Source organism: Megalobrama amblycephala, linkage group LG15 (genome assembly GCF_018812025.1).
Source record: "Megalobrama amblycephala isolate DHTTF-2021 linkage group LG15, ASM1881202v1, whole genome shotgun sequence".
NCBI lineage: Eukaryota > Metazoa > Chordata > Actinopteri > Cypriniformes > Xenocyprididae > Megalobrama > Megalobrama amblycephala.
This window is the reverse complement of record NC_063058.1, coordinates 35,517,622-35,535,997: the sequence shown is the minus strand read 5'-3', so window position 1 is coordinate 35,535,997 and position 18,376 is coordinate 35,517,622. Positions and strand designations below refer to the sequence as shown.

Genomic DNA, 18,376 nt, shown 5'->3' with positions numbered 1-18,376 from the left:
TCATCAGTCATGTTTCACATCAAAACAACAAATTAAGATGATTCATTATATCAAACGAGTCTCAAATCATGATCGGTCGCTCTTCAGACAGACTTTATCTTAATATCTGATCTGATAAAAGACATCAGTGTCACTGACCACCACCAGAGTGTGTGTGTGCGTGTGTGTGAGAGGTTTAGTACAGAGACTCCACACACTGGCTGTACACTGATGCAGTTCAGAAGGAAAGACAAAAACACAAATTAATTTATTTTTTTATTATCGTGAAATATCAGGATCAAAACAATCTCAAACTAAATCACAGCAGCTCTTCATCAGTCTTCAGTGTTTTCTGGAGATTACTTCATCCATTCATCCTGTCATTCACTGATTCACTCAAACTGATTAATGTGATTGAATCACACACACACGTTAAATATGAGCGTCGTCCACATTATTTCAGCTCTTTCCTGTGAATGTGAGACTTCAGATTCATTATCCTCTTTAGATAAATAACTAGAAGAATGACAAAGTGCATAAACGGTAAAACTATGATAAAAAACCAGAGCAGTGTGTTTATGGGTACAATAACTTAATGTGATCATAAATAACTGGAAGCGAATGAAACCAGAAATGACTGCATGCGTTAAAAATAATGTGGATAAAACAGTGGAGTCAGAATCAAAGGCAACAAACAATTAGAAATGAGATCAATAACACAGCCGACATCCAACAGGTAGAGTGTCAGCAGAGGTCAGAGGTCAGAGGTCAGCCTGTAGTGTTTCTCACACATGCAGAGTCGAGATCAGTCGTGTGTGTGTGTGTGTGTGTGTGTGTGTTTATACTGTAAGATATGAGCTGCCTGTAGAAATACATCATCTCTCAGTCAAAACACTGTAAATGATCAAACGTGAGAGGTTAAAGTGCGTTCAGAGTTCATCTGTCCTCATTAAAGTCGTCATGATCATACTAGTGGCCTGCAGGACTTTAATTACATTAATTTAGTCATTATCAGTGTTGGAATCAGATCATATCAGGACTTGTTTCCAATTCAGACTCTTGATCGACAGCAGCTTACACAAGTCCAGTCAGACTGATATTTCTACAGTTCAGACTGATTCACAGCAGATTCACAGTGATAAACAGGAAAATAACTGAATCAGTGATGAAAACTTCCTCAATCGTCATTATTCAGCTCAGTATTATTCTCACTGATAGTGTCAGTCAAATCAATATTACTGAATGTCTTTTAAATGTGAACAGTTCTGAATTCAACTGAATCAACACTGACCTGAAACAAATCAACACTGACCTGAACTGAATCAATATTGAACTGAATTGAATCAACATTGAGCTGAGCTGAATCAACATTGAACTGAATTGAATCAACATAGAACTCAACTGAATCAACATTGAACTGAATCAACATTGAGCTGAGCTGAATCAACATTGAACTGAATCAACATTGAACTGAATCAACACTGAACTGAATCAATTTGAACTCAACTGAATCAACTTTGAAATTAATTGAATCAACAATGAACTGAATTAAATAAAGAACTGAACTGAATCAACATTGAACTGAATCAACACTGAACTGAATTAAATCAACGTTGAACTGAATTGAATCAATGTTGAACTGAACTGAATCAACAATGAACTGAACTGAATCAACGTTGAGCATTTGAACTGAATCAACATAGAACTCAACTGAATCAACACTGAACTGAATCAATTTGAACTCAACTGAATCAACTTTGAAATTAATTGAATCAACAATGAACTGAATTAAATAAAGAACTGAACTGAATCAACATTGAACTGAATCAACACTGAACTGAATTAAATCAACGTTGAACTGAATTGAATCAATGTTGAACAGAACTGAATCAACAATGAACTGAACTGAATCAACGTTGAGCATTTGAACTGAATCATAGAACTCAACTGAATCAACACTGAACTGAATCAAATCAACATTGAACTGAATCAAATCAACACTGAACTGAATCAAATCAACATTGAACTGAATCAAATCAACACTGAACTGAATCAATTTGAAGTCAACTGAATCAACTTTGAAATCAACTGAATCAACACTGAACTGAATTAAATAAAGAACTGAACTGAATCAACACAGAACTGAATTAAATAAAGAACTGAACTGAATCAACACAGAACTGAATCGAATCAACATTTAACTGAACTGAATGAACAGTGAACTGAACTGAATCAACATGAACTGAATTGATCTGAATGACTCTATTGTGTTCTGTAGAGAATTCTGAATTGTGTTTCCTGTTTATCACTGTGAAGCTGCTGAGAATCGATCTGTACTGTATAAAGCGCTGCAGAAATAAAGCTGACTTGATTTTCTTTCATTTTCTACTGGACATTATTAATATTATTTGCATTTTACGTGTGAAATTCTCAGTGCAGGATTGAATGTGAACTGTGTTTCAGTAAAGGATGTGTGCAGGAGGATCATGGGAAGGCTGCACCCCCCTACAGCCCGTACATGAGCGCTCGGAGCCGCAGCCGCTCCGTCAGGCTCTGGACGGATCTCTTGTCCCGGTTCAGCTCGCCCACGGCCCGTCTCAGCTTGTCCTGGTTCCTCTCCAGGTACCGGAGCGCCTCGGCCTGCAGCTGCGACAGCTTCTCGCCCCGCCTCTCGTCCAGAGCCACCTCCTCGCTCATCAGCGGGTTAAAGCGGAAGTACGTGTTCGGAGGGAGCAGAGCGTCCAGCATAGTGTGCACTTCTGAAACACAGAGAGAGAGAGAGTGATTCACTGGAGGATGATTCACTGGAGGATGATTCACTGGAGGATGATTCACTGGAGGATGATTCACTGGAGGATGATTCACACGAGTCATTTGTGTGCGTGTGTGATCACAGAGGGAGGGGGAGTTAATCTGGGATTTATGAACAACCCACGTGATCGTGTTTAATCTCGAGCGCTGCTGTATGAACTCAGCTGTCAATCATCTCACATGCTGTCATGTGACCACTAAGGGTGATAACTATAACTAGCCAATCAGAATGCACCCATTTAAAGCGGCAGAACGGACGGATGTCTGACCCTCGGTGTCGGTGGCGCTGCTGATGACGTTGGTGAGTTTGGTCTTCAGGCTGGTGAAGGAGACGCTGTTGCTGCCGGCGCTCTCGAAGCGGCCCGTCCCCAGAGACACCACGCACTGCAGCGGGACGTCCGGCCACAGGCACTGACACTCGTGGATGGCCAGAGCCGTGGGGTTGTTGACCAGCATCCCGCCGTCCTGCGGACACACAACACAGCATTAGATACACGGCTGTCAAATCTGCTCTGATGTTTATCAGTAAACCTGAGAACGACTTTAATCTTGATTATCCAGACATGATTTATCACTAAACTCATGAGCATCTGCAGGAGAGAGAGGAATCACAGGTCAGTGTGAGGAAGTGTGTGTGTCTCTGAGCTTCAAACACAGCGTCTCATTAGCGCACAGACCCGCGGCCCGGGCCGTCTGGGACCCGCAGCGCCGGCGGAGAGCGAGACCCGCGGGACCACGACCCTTTCATCATCAGAGCCGCGAGCGCCTCAGAGAACAAGAGACGAGGACTGAGCCAACATCTGACATCAGCCACCGTTACTGCAGTAAAATCACAGTAAATCACTGTGCCGTCACCATTTACTGCCACACACTGGAAAACACAAACAACCGCCAAAATAAAAGTTGAACAAATGATGACAGAAATAATTAAAACTTTGTATTTTAAATAGGGCTGATTAATCACATACAAAATAAAAGTTTGAGTTTGCCTAATATATGTGTGAGTAATGTGTGTAAATAATATGTATATATAAATACACACAAATTAATGTATATATTTAAGAGGAATATTTTATTTATGTACAAAAAAATGTATTTATATATAATATAAATTATATAAAAATATAAATAAATACATATACTTGTAAATATTTCTCAAATATATACATGGATGTGTTTGTATTTATATATACATAATAATTACACACAGTACACCCACATATATTAGGCAAACTCAAACTTTTATTTTGTATGCGATTAATCGCGATTAATCGTTTGACAGCCCTAATTTTAAAGAATATTTAACATTTAACCTCTGTTGTGCAGCACTTAAATAAAAGGAATCATTCAATTTTCATTTGATTTCCACCACTTTTGATAATAAATTTGTATTAAATACAGAAAAATTATCAGACAGCACAGGATTTCTGAAAGATAAAAGCTTTCATAAGGCATAGCGCCTGTCGTCATTTCTTCAACTTAACCCTTGTAGGTCTTTTAATTGTACCGACAATGTAGTCCTTCGGGGTCAGATTGCGATTGCATAAGGAAATATATATTTTTTATATGATAAACTGTACATCATTTTTTATTTACTTCTCATATATGCATTTTTGCTGTGTTTTTGTGGATATTTTGCATTTTTTTACCCATTTACTGCACAATTACTTAACCATGTAATAAATTGGCTTATGAAAAATTGATTTTTAATGAAAAAATCACTTTAATGATGACCTTAATTAAATCTAAATTGTATTTGGACATTTCTCTGTGTTAGGGATATAATACTGCCATCTAGAGGTTTGTGGAAGAACTTCAGGAATTATAGTGAAAGAAAAAAAAAGTGCAATGACCACATATATCCAATAGAGGTCAATAGAGACTCACCCTGCGTCCCAATGTCCGTACTATCCATCCTAAATAGTATGTGAGATTAAAATAAGTGTGTCCCAAAGCATAGTATGTTGAAAGGAGTATGCCAAAAGTCCCCGGATGGTCTACTATTTCCGGTAGATTTTCGAAGTGTGGATCCGTGCACACTATAAACCCACAACCCATTGCGCTTTGGACGAGGATTCAGTTCAGAACTACAAACACAAGTAAAAAGTGTTAAAAACTACAAAACATGGCGGATACGCGCGACCGACGGTGAGAGGTTGGAGTGACTAATAATCAGTTCAACAAAAATATTTATTTAATGTTATCCGTGTTATATTTTATCTGCCAATACCAATGTGGTTATATTTACTCTGATTTTACTGTAGTAACGGTGGTATTTTGGCGGAAATGTGTGTTAATGTTTGTATATTGTAAAAATTAATCAATTCTTAAATTCTTAATTTTATTAGACATGCTTTTTGATTATTAAAAATTAAGGAATCCAGAATAATTTAAACAGGAAAAAGGGATTTTGGGGAAAAAATAAAGTTTTACCATAGTATTTTAGCTCTTTACACTGAAGGTGCAGATCACTGCAGTGTTTTTACCCATAATGCTCCGCTCTGAGTCACAGTGCTCAGTCCAGCGTGACATCATCAGTTAGACAGCTGTCAATCACATCCTCTTCATAAACGATCATTATTCTCCTAAATCGCATAATTATGTGTCTGATTTACATTATTAAAAATCGTTAAATGACTCCTCCTTTCCTGCTGATGTAATCAAGACCATGTGGGCGGAGAAATTTATATTAACCAATAGAAAATTGCCACTGAATATTGATTTTGACTCAGAGAAACGTCAGAGTATCACGTCCCATCACTGATGACCACGAGTAAAAACTGACCCCAGATCAGCCACAACGACAGATACAGAGAGAGAGAGAGATGAATGAGTCTCTATATTATACTCATCTAACACTGAACTCTTCACAGATCTTCTACTTCAGGCTAAAAGTCAAAACTGCAGCTGAAGCCGTCAGTGTTCGGCAGGTCAAAGGTCACGCGGCCTGCTAATGTCACTCTCTCTCAAGCAGCAAACACAGCAGGGTCAAAGGTCAAGCGATACAGAGGGCCATTCTGATAAATAAACATGTGAAGAGTGATACAGATTCATCTACTTGACATCCTCAGAACATCTGACTGATTTCATCATCAAAATAACGAGTCCATCCGAACGATCTGTCTGACGAAGGACTCTGTTCATTAGAGTTGGTCTCTCAGGGTTCAGTTTATATCAGTCCTAATTATAAAGCGGATCATTGAACGCTTCGGTCTGCAGACACACGCTGCAGGAAGTGATGATGTTCCTCAGTGTTTCTGTCAAACATCAAGAAATGACTGAAGACATCAAGACTTGTACCAGTTTCATCAAAGTCTCTGTTTCTCTCACATTCTTTATCAGCTGATCTGAAGCCTGTGAGTCCAGAGGTCAGAGGTCACGGAGGCGTAATGAGGTAATGAGGCGTGGTGACCTCGAGACACACGGACACTGTCGCTCTGACTGGATTCAAACACAAACTGGTTCTTCACTCATTCTCTTCTGATGTTTGGCAGAATCTCTGAGGTTTTCAGTAGCAGAGCCGTGGGTCTGCCGTTAATCGTCAATTACTTCTTTAATTTCCTCTCATAAAGACGCAGATGTGAGGATCTCAAACGCTCATCTGAGACTCGGTCACATGACGACAGAAGACTCACTCATGCACTTCAAAATAAAAGATCCAAATAGAAACTAAGCAGGTTTTTGTGTCTTTTCCAGAAACCCACTGAAACACTTCATCAAACACGGACTCATCTGAGGAAACACTGAACGAACAAGAGCGGCGTTGTGCTGCGGTGACGCCTGCCTACCCACAATCCCCTCTCACACCGCCACAGGAGCCACAGGAGTCACACCACATCAGAGGAGGAAAACAGGGTTTTTCCACATTTAATATGACCACAGAATTCATTTATTATTAAAAAATATAAAAATTAAACGAATTAAGAAATTACTACTGAAATATAAATTTAGTATTATTATTCAAACTTAATTTAAACTTTATTTTGTTTTAAAAATATATATATATATTTATTATAAAAATGATCTATACATCCATCCTCACAGACATAATATTGTGATAAAATAATATTTTTCACTAAAAAAATTCTATTAAAAAAAATGTATATCTATTATAATATAAATACTTATTATAAAAATTAATTACTAAACAAACCTACCTATCTATCTTAGACATATTGATATAATGATAATATTATTCAAAAAAATGTTATATTGTAAAATCAAAAAATTAAACAAATCCATAAAACAAAAATTGCTACTGAAAAATAGTATTTAATGATAACAATGATTTGTAATATTATTTAATTTTTAATTTTATTTTTAAAAATCAAATATATTATACCATATTCCTATAAAGCTATATTACTATATTTAATAATAATAATAATAATAATAATAATAATCATTATTCAAACTAATATTTTTATTTTAGTATTCAAAACTATAAAAATGAAACAAATCAATACAGAAATTACTGGTGCACCTTAAATTAAATGAGTTTTTAATAATAATAATAATAATAATAATCCATGTGTGTTCAATGCATTTTATGAGGGAAATACACAATAAATCAGTGTATAAATATATAAAAATCTCTTTCCTCTGGCATGTGATGTGTCCAGACGTCTGTTTTAGACATGAATGAAATCTGAAATGAGGCGACGTGAGATTCAGTGTCACATGGGTGTGTGATTTATACTGCATTACAGGGGGAATCTCTGACAGAAATAACTTTAGATATTAGCGCCGGTCGAGTCCTGCTGCGGTCATAAACTCGTTCAGATCAGAGACTGACGGAGAGCAAACACCAGCCCGTGTGCGGCTGGACGCGTCACCATCACTGACACTGAACGTGCTGAACCGAAATACAAACATTAGACTGAACTGAAACTAAAATTACACATGCTGCTGGAATAAAGTTAACTGGAAACAGACTGAAAAATAAACTAAAATGATAAAAACAAAAGCTTGTTCAAAACATGAATAAACTGTAATAGTCCATAACTAACAGTGCGGAAGAGAGCGGATGTGAATGATGTCATGTTAACGAGATCTCATCAGATAATCTCTCCTGATCAGAGTAATTAGTGCTGAATCTGCAGAGACGAAGGAAACGCTTCGAGTCTGAGCCGCACAAACGACAGAACGGCTTTATATTACACCAACACATGACTCCTGTTCACGAATCACTCTAACGAATCATTCACTGACTAACGACAGTCGCATGAAAGGAAGCGCTTCATTCCCATCTCTGCTGACTCGTGATCATGTGATGCGGCTCCAGACGGCTGGTGCTGACTGTGTGTTTCTGGATGAACGTTAGTGTGGAGCTCAAACCTGGTGCAGGTCGTCTCCCAGAGCGAACTCCTGGAAGTATCCCGGAGCCGCAGAGGACGCTCGGATGGCTTCCCACAGCTTGTGCCGGCAGCCGCCGCGGTAATGCGAGCGCACCCCGACCGGGAGCGTGTAGTTCCTGAAGACGAAGGCCTTCACCGGAGGACCGCGGTTCACCACCGTGCTCACGGCCGCCACCTGGTGGAGAGACGTCACATGATCACTGTAACTAACACACACAGAGTCAGGACTGAAGGATCCTCGTACCTTGGGGCAGTCTGGGATACGCGCCGTCTGGATCAGGAGGTCCGAGCCCATCTTCTCCCTGTTCAGAGGCAGAAAGGGCTTTGAGCGACAGGCGTCTGAGCGAGACACTAACAGAGGATTCTGGGACTCACTTGAGCACTTTCTCCCAGATCTGGCTGTCGTAGAAGGCGTGGCTCCAGCTCATCTTCACGGTTCCCACAATCACGTTCTGCTTGAAGACGTCGGAGCTCAGCGTCCTGTAGAGATCCTCGCACTCCTTCAGCGGCATGTGTAAAACGCCCAGCATGAAGCCCAGTATGGCACCTGAACACACACACAGATGAGTCAACAGCGCCTCCGCTGGTCATCTCGAGGCGCTACACTCACGTCAGGCTGACCTGTGCTGACGCCACAGATGTAGTCGAACATCAGGTGGACGGGTTTCCCCGACAGCTCCTGTAGGCGGCGCAGCGTCTGGAGAGCCAGCAGACCCCTGAAACACACACGGACACAGTCAGCGGCGTTCACGGCATCGGCACACGGTCCGGGAGCGGCCGGATCACCTGGTTCCCCCTCCGTCGATGGACAGGATCCGGACGCCGCGGTTCTTCACGGGATCGATGAAGCCCACCAGAGCCAGAGCCTGCCGGACCGCGGCCCGCAGAGACTCGTCGGCCGCCTGACGCAGACGCAGCAGACGCGGGATCACCTGCTCCTGAAGCACACAGACGCTCCTGAACATGTGATCACATTTACTCATTTATGCAGAATTCCTCAACATAAGAAAACTGTCATCATTTCTTTGCCATAACTGATATGAAAAATTCTAATTATGTTTTGTAAATTATTTTTTAAGTCAAAATGATGATGACTGGGTCTGTCAAAATGTCAATGTTATTGTAGTTTCAACTTCTCACGATTAAGATTTAGCATTTTATAATTATGAGATAAGGTTCAAATTATTTTGTATTTAATACAAAATACAAGATTTACATTTTGTGTCATAATTTCTCATAATTGACTTAGTATGTCATAATTTTGACTTTCTATGGCATAATTGATATGAAAAATCCAAATGATGTTTCGTAAATTTTGACTAGTATGTAATAATTAAAATTGTGTAATAATTTCAACTTTCTGATCTCATAATTGACTTTGTATGTAATATTTTAAATTTTGTGTGATATTAATTTTCTGATCTCATAATTATGTCTTTGTAAGTAATAATTTAAATTTTGTGTAATAATATTCATTTTTTGATCTCATAATTATGACTTTGTAATAATTTAAATTGTCATAATTTCAACATTCTGATCTTATAATTATGTCTTTGTATGTATTAATATTCATTTTCTGATCTCATAATTATGTCTTTGTATGTAACTGACTTAGTATGTCATAATTTTGACTTTCTATGGCATAATTGATATGAAAAATCCAAATTATGTTTCGTAAATTTTCACTAGTATGTAATAATTAAAATTTTGTGTAATAATTTCAACTTTCTGATCTCATAATTGACTTTGTATGTAATATTTTAAATTTTGTGTGATATTAATTTTCTGATCTCATAATTATGACTATGTAATAATTTAAATTGTCATAATTTCAACATTCTGATCTCATAATTATGACATTGTAAGTAATTTAAATTTTGCGTAATAGTAATTTTTTGATCTCATAATTATGTCTTTGTAAGTAATAATATTCATTTTCTGATCTCATAATTATGTCTTTGTAAATAATTTAAATTGTGTAATAATATTCATTTTCTGATCTCATAATTATGACTTTGTAAATAATTTAAATTTTGTGTAATAATATTCATTTTCTGATCTCATAATTATGTCTTTGTAAATAATTTAAATTTTGTGTAATAATTTATTTTCTGATCTCATAATTATGTCTTTGTAATAATAATTTAAATTTTGTGTAATAATATTCATTTTTTGATATAATAATTATGACTTTGTAAGTAATAATTTAAATTTTGTGTAATATTCATTTTCTGATCTCATAATTATGTCTTTGTATGTAATAATTTAAATTTTGTGTCATAATTTCAACTTTCTGATCTCATAATTATGACTTTGTAAGTAATAATTTAAATTTTGTGTAATAATATTCATTTTTTGATCTCATAATTATGACTTTGTAATAATTTAAATTGTCATATTTCAACATTCTGATCTTATAATTATGTCTTTGTATGTATTAATATTCATTTTCTGATCTCATAATTATGTCTTTGTATGTAATTGACTTAGTATGTGTCATAATTTTGACTTTCTATGGCATAATTGATATGAAAAATCCAAATTATGTAATTCATTTTTTGTAAATTTTCACTAGTATGTAATAATTAAAATTTTGTGTAATAATTTCAACTTTCTGATCTCATAATTGACTTTGTATGTAATATTTTAAATTTTGTGTGATATTAATTTTCTGATCTCATAATTATGACTTTGTATGTAATAATTTAAATTGTCATAATTTCAACATTCTGATCTCATAATTATGACATTGTAAGTAATTTAAATTTTGCGTAATAGTAATTTTTTGATCTCATAATTATGTCTTTGTAAGTAATAATATTCATTTTCTGATCTCATAATTATGTCTTTGTAAATAATTTAAATTTTGTGTAATAATATTCATTTTCTGATCTCATAATTATGTCTTTGTAAGTAATAATTTAAATTTTGTGTAATAATATTCATTTTTTGATATAATAATTATGACTTTGTAAGTAATAATTTAAATTTTGTGTAATATTCATTTTTTTTATCCCATAATTATGTCTTTGTATGTAATAATTTAAATTTTGTGTCATAATTTCAACTTTCTGATCTCATAAATATGACTTTGTAAGTAATAATTTAAATTTAGTGTAATAATATTCATTTTTTGATCCCATAATTATGACTTAAGTAATAATTTAAATTTTGTGTAATAATATTCATTTTTGGATCTCATAATTATATCTTTGTATGTAATATTTTAAATTTTGTCATAATTTCAACTTTCTGATCTCATAATTATGACTTTGTATGTAACAATTTAAATTTTGTGTCATAATTTCAACTTTCTGATGTCATAATTATGACTTTATATGCCATAATTTATATGACAAACCCAAATTATGTTTTGTAAATTATTTTTGTCATAATTTAAAAGTCAAAATTATGACTTGGTATGTCAAAATGTCAATGTTTGTGTGAGTTTCAACTTCTCATAATAATGTAATTATTTAGTATTTCAACCTTTTGATCTCATAATTATGATTTATGAACTGTGTCAATTTTAGAACTTATATTTTGACTTGTTATAATTATGATATTCAAGATGACTTTTCATAATTTAAATTTTTATGTCAATTTCAACTTTTGAATTTCAAAATAATGATTTTAATATGTCAGTTTCGACTCATGATGTCTTTAATAAAGAGTTTTTATTCTTCCTCTGCACCAGCAGATGGCACAAACCCACCGCCGCTCCTTCATAAACATCCATAACTGATCCCGGACATGATCACAAGCTAAGCTGATCTAACATGTAGCGTTTCCTCTCTGGACGGCAGCACTGACCTTGACGGCCACGGAGCGTGTCTCCGGGAACTCCAGCAGATGGAGACTGAGCTCCTCCACCCGCCGGACGCAGAGCCGCACGTCTGATGCCCGCTGAAGCGCCTGAACCAGAGCCCGCGTCCGGTTGTCCACGCTCACCCGCGCCACGATCTGAAACACACAAACCAGCGACTCGTGAGGCTGAACGGTAGAGGTCAGAGGTCAAGACTACTATTATACGAGCGGCACCTTCTCTCTCTGGAGCTGCAGGCGTCTGGCCCTCTCCTCCGCAGCGCTCGGATCTTTGCTCTCGGGCGCTTCTGTGCGCTCCCCATCAGCAGCAGGTTTATCCGCCTCCGTCGACACTCTCCTGGGCTCCGTTCTGAAGCGCGGCACCAGCGGGCTGATGTAGTTTCCCACGAAGGCTTGGACGCTCGGCTTCGAGTAGTTCAAGTAATTCCCGAGAGAGAACGAGGAGGTTTCCAGGGCGAGGCGACGCGGGCGGAGCGGCGCTGTGATCGGGTTTAGTGAAGCTGCTGAAGTAGGAGTTGATATGATGAGACAGATAGTCGTAGGTCTCGCCCAGATGAGCGCTGAGGGACCCCGGGTGGAAAAGGGGCGTGGTTTGGTTGGTGGGCCGTGGCCTGATGGTGTAGTGGGCAGGGGCTGTTCTGGCCACATCACACTCTTTCTGTTTTTGAATCTTAGCTGCAACAAGGGAAGAGGGTGGGGCCTGATATGCAGTGGGTGGAGCCTGTGGCACAGTGGGTGGAGCTTGATATGTAGTGGGTGGAGCTTGACGTGTAGTGGGTGCAGCTTGAGGTGCAGTGGGCGGAGCTGCTCCAGTCACTCCATTCTCCTCCTGTTCTGGGATGTTAGCTGGCGTAGCAGGAAGTGTGGAGGGCGGGGCTTGTGATAAAAGAGGCGGTGTCTCTTTCGCTTTGAGTCGGGACAGAATCTCCGCTCGCGTCCCGCTCACCGCTTTCCAAGCCGACTCCAGAGCGCCGCGCAGACGGGACGTGCGATACCTCAGATCCGCCGCCCCCTGCCGCGCAGACGTGCTGAAGGCGGAGATGTTGGCGTACGGTGCGACCCTGCAGAACCAGAACCTCCGGCCGCGCCCGGGCCTCCAGCTCAGCCGCTCTCTGGCTCTGAAGGGGTTCCTCAGCGGGGACGAGGAGAGGGCGACAGGACGCGCGGCCCGGCCTGTGGCACAAACGCAGCGCACAGCCGTCCAGCAGCCAGACGACGGTCATCCTGACGGTTCTGTCTCGGAGCGATCCTCAGCAGCCATCAGACGCCTGTGGACCCGGAGAACACGCGTTACTACGGAAGCTGCTTTCTGCCATGGAACAGATTTGAGTTTGGGTTTACTTTGAAATGAGCAACACTAAATTAATCAATTTTTTTTTATCCCCAAATTTAAGACCTCTTGATATTATAAATAAGACTTAGTTATCTTAAATAGTATAACAAAAAACTTTTGGCATTCAAATTTGATAAAACTGACTTTAAGGCCTTTATTGCATGTTATAAACGTGTAATTGTGAGTTAACATCTCTCAAAATTCTGATTTAAAAAAATAAATGTGAATTTATATCTCACAGTACTTTTTTTGCAAGAAAAAAGTCAAAATTGTGATATAAAAAGTCACAATAACATTTTTATTTTCATTATGTGGCAGAAATAAGTTTTCACACATTTCACCCCAATATCAGATCTATTTTACATTAAAAACAAGATATTTTAGCACCATTTTCATGAAAATGAAGCACATTTCTCACTTAAAGTACTAATTACTGTAATACAATAATGAGTTTCTTATTCAAATGAGCATAACCACAACAAATACAGCTGTGATATACAAGTATTTTAATATTTGGCTCAATATGTCAATATTTCAGACACAATAAGTTAGTTTATTTTATTAACACCATCAACATGTCACACAATAAATCACATCTAATTAATAAAATAGAATTTATTATAAATGCACATCTTGTGTTTATTATAAATGCATTCTGGTAAACATGACATTGCTTGTCTGAAATATGGATCTAATGTAGGGAATCTGGGACAGACTCACAAGGTCACGCGATAACCGGATCATTCTCACACAACACTGAAATATCAACATACCTGTGGGTTACACGCTCATAATCAGTGTTTGGCTGTCGGTTGTTCTAGTATAAATGTTAAAGTTAGCTGCTTAATGTTGGTTTGCTGCTGTTTACATCTGATAAACACAGCGTGCACTTCCGCATTCAGTCACGTGCCACACAGCGGAGCGTTTGATTGGTGGAGCTTGCAACCGTTTGCTGTAGATTCAGATAAATTAAGTGAGTCGTGCTTTTTGCCATGAATTATTGCGTACATTAATTCATCATCCTGAACTGAAATAATCTGTGATAATGTAACAGAACATGATTACATATATATCTGTCCTGATGAACTCATGAATGACCAGCAGATGGAGCTGTTTCTCAAGAAAAAACACAGATGGTCACGTGACTGCAGATTACACAAGTTCATTTATATGACAGTGTTCCTCCAGGTTGGTAATATGAACACATGTTATTACCTCATTCATATATTCATGGTTATATGAGCAGGTTCAGTCATTTACTGTAATTCTCAATATTCACACTGATCAGCAGCATTAGACATATTCACTGCAGTTTTACGCCCCTGTTGTTCCTCCTGCGTCCAGTAGGGGGAGGCTGTATGTTAGTATATGAGCCTAGAACAGCAGACCATGTATGATAGCAGCAGACCTTCTTGAAGCGATACGAATTGAGGTATGTTAAATAATCTGCTAAAGTTATTGTTGTTGATTGTATTTGTAATGATGCAACATTATTTATAAACGATTGATGCGATATCAATTCAAAAGATGGGTCAATAATTTATTTCGAGAGGCAAAAGTACGTGATTGAGTCAGATGTTCTGTCTCAAACTTACAGTGGCATGAAAAAGTATGTGAACCATTTGCAGAATCTGTGAAAATGAGAATTATTTTAATAAAATAAGAGGGATAATAAAAAATGCATGTTATGTTTTGTTTAGTACTGTCCTGAGTAAGATATTTTACATAAAAGATGTTTGTATTTAGTTCACAAGACAAAACAATAGCTGAATTTATTAAAATAACCCCATTCATAAGTATGTGAAGCCATTGATTCTCAATACTGTGTGTGGTCACCTGATGATCCACGACTGTTTGTGTGTTTTGTGATGGTTGTTCATGAGTCTCTTGTTTGTCCTGAGCAGTTAAACTGAGCTCTGTTCTTCAGAAAAATCCTCCAGATCCTGCAGATTCACCAGTTTTTAAGCATTTCTTTCATATTTGAACCCTTTCCAGCAGTGACTGAATGATTTTGAGATCCGTCTTTTCACACTGAGGACGACTGAGGGACTCAAACACAACTATTAAAAAAGGTTCAAACATTCACTGATGCTCCAGAAGGAAACACGATGCATTGAAGAGTCGGGGGGTGAACACTTTTGAACAGGATGAAGATGTCACAATTTTTCTTATTTTGTTTAAATATCGTTGTTTTTCCATTTAGTACTGCCCTTCGGAAGCCAACAGAAGATACTTGCATGTTTCCCGGCAAGAAACAATTAAGTACAAATTTACCTTGATATTTAAATTCAAAAGTGTTCACCCCTCGACTCTTAATGCGTCATGTTTCCTTCTGGAGCATCAGTGAATGTTTGAACCTTTTTTAATAGTTGAGTTTGAGTCCCTCAGTTGTTCCTCAGTGTGAAAAGACGGATCTCAAAATCATTCAGTCACTGCTGGAAAGGGTTCAAATATGCAGAAGATGCTTGAAAACTGAAGAATCTGCAGGAGCTGGAGGATTTTTCCAATATTTTGAGATATTGGATTTTGGACTTTCATGAGCTGTACGCTCTAATCATCAAAATTAAAAAAAAAAAACCTTTTGAAATGTTTTACTTTACATGTAGGGAATCTAAAATATATGAAAATTTCATTTTTAAAAATAATTTACAATAAAAAAAAAAAAAAACTTTTTCATGATATTCTAATTATATGACCAGCACCTGTATTTTTGTAACTCACGTTTTAGATTTACTGTGTGTAATTTTACATTAACCAGTATTTGTTCATTCAATACAAAACATTATTATAGATATTTCCTTCAAAAGGAATTCCTTAAGACTACAATCTTTTGACCTTATTATCTCCTCGTTTTTTTCTCAATTTCACAAGCTCTCAGGCAGAGTGGAAGTCTCTTTTTCTGTTAGTTTCTTTCTTTTCTTTCTTTTGTTATGGCCAAGTTTCCCACACTGTCTACACCTTTAGGTGGGTTTTTACAGTTACGAGCGAGATGGCCCTGCACACCGCAGTTAAAACACTCCTTGTCATCTTTATCACATTTGGGTAATCAAATTGAACCATCCCTCAGTTACCTCTGGGATTTTCCCATCAGGGGTTAATGGCACTTTCAAATCCATGAATAAGCACAAACAGCTAAAAATGTGAATTTTTCTGATTCTTTCTTGGTTTGTAGCCAGTCAAGTTGTTGTTTAACTTTCCAATCAGAATCAAAACCCTGACAAACCATTTTCTCAATCTCTGCAAATGTCTTTGAAGTGAGGGCTTCACAGCAGAGCTGCTTACAGCGTTTACTCTCTTCTGTCCTCATTATCTGTATCGGGACTGATCAAGTTACTCAATTTGTCAGCCATATTTTAGTCAAAGTTAATACTCACCTGAAAGAGATGGAGGCGGCGATCTTTAAACAACACAGCTTTGGCTTCTGCTTGATGAAACTGCAAAGTATACTCCAAAACCACAGTCCAATCCAATTAGGGTCACAAAATTTTACTTTTCTCTGAATTGTTCTAGATGCATCCCAGGCAAACAAGAAACCCTATATCTATTTTTTTATTTTTTTATTTATTTTGTAATTAACTAATAATTTAATCCCCGTCTGAATCACTAAGTTCGGGGATCCCCTATCTGATGTGAAAGAGACAGAGCCAGGTTCACGGTGCCACTGGATCTAATGGATCCAGACACTCCCTGTAGGGGTACCTCTGTACACCACGCCGTGTCTTAATCACTTTGTGTCCCTGTATTAGGAGTGCGTTCGTGGGTCGTGGTTCGAACTTCTTATACTATCAAATTCAATGATCATCAATATCATAAAGCTAGTATAATTAGTGTACCTCCCCGGCCTCCAAATCCGGTTCAACGGTACTCCTCACTTACATCTGAGTGAAGCTATCCCGTTCCTCTCACCCAGTCTCTTCCACTCAGATATCCCTATCCAGATAATAAAACAGCTTCCTTCCTTGTTTGTTGTTTAGCCCGGGATGTCACCGAAAGAATGACTTACCCGCATCCTCCACCATAAACTGTTGGGGATAAATAGTTTAGGACCCTTGACCAGATATGTTGAATAAAGACCCGGAGTCAAAGTTTAAAAAAGTTAATAAATTGAAGAAAAATGTAATGAAGAATAGTTTGCAGTTTCATCAGCAGAAGCCAGCTTCAAGTCTCTCAAGGAGTTCGTAGGCCGCTCTACGGATACACATGATTCGCAGCTTCTTCCAGGCTGAAGTTGATCTGAGATCTGCTCTGAGCAGGAAACTTTCCCAAAACATACTGATAACATGTTATTTTCTCTCAGTGAGAGGTACAGATAATGTTCAAACTTATTTTCTAGTGTTTGAAAAGGAAAATAAATGCTTTAACATACGTTGAAGAAGTCATTCAAATAATTTAACACAAAATATATATATTGAAGCGGCAGTGGATTCCAGAATCCATTCCTTCACTGCACTCTGCTATAACTCTGTTTGTTCAATAAACATCATATACGATTAACCTGTGTCTCCGTCCCCTTCTGTGTGTAACAGAAAGAGGGCTCAAACATCTTTTTAGCTGTGACAGAGTCTCAGTCAACATTGTGTTTTAGGATACCAAACAATTATTACAATAAAATAATGTTTTAAGCCTATATAATTATTCATATGACTAATATCCATATATCGCAACAAATGCACTCTAAAATAAATTACATTATAATTTCTAATAACAAATTAATACTAATTTCTAAGATAAAGCTTTTATTTTGATCACCAGATCAGCAGCTGATTGTGTGAACAATGTACGCACTTCTCTTTAAAACACGCAGCACAGACAGACTGTATATATACTTAATCACTGTATTTTGCTGTTTTATAAAGACACAAAGCCATATCACAGTTTCGATTTTAGTTCTCTGGCAAATACAACATGGAGACCATTTATGTTTTAAATTTTCAGTTCATTATGAACTGGTCATTATGGTCATTAATGGGAAACACTGAATGAACGTTTAGCTGACAAATGTGCTAATGTGGTCATATCAGTTGTTATAACAAAAACCCTTCAACCGGACCGAACGAGATTCTCGAGGCCT

The 18,376-nt window shown here is 37.5% G+C and overlaps 1 pseudogene; it reads right to left on the bottom strand.

Moving 5' to 3' along the window:
* Nucleotides 1–241: 241 nt before the first annotated feature.
* LOC125247060 lies at nucleotides 242–17,324 on the bottom strand (annotated as a pseudogene).
* Between the last annotated feature and the right edge of the window lie 1,052 nt (nucleotides 17,325–18,376).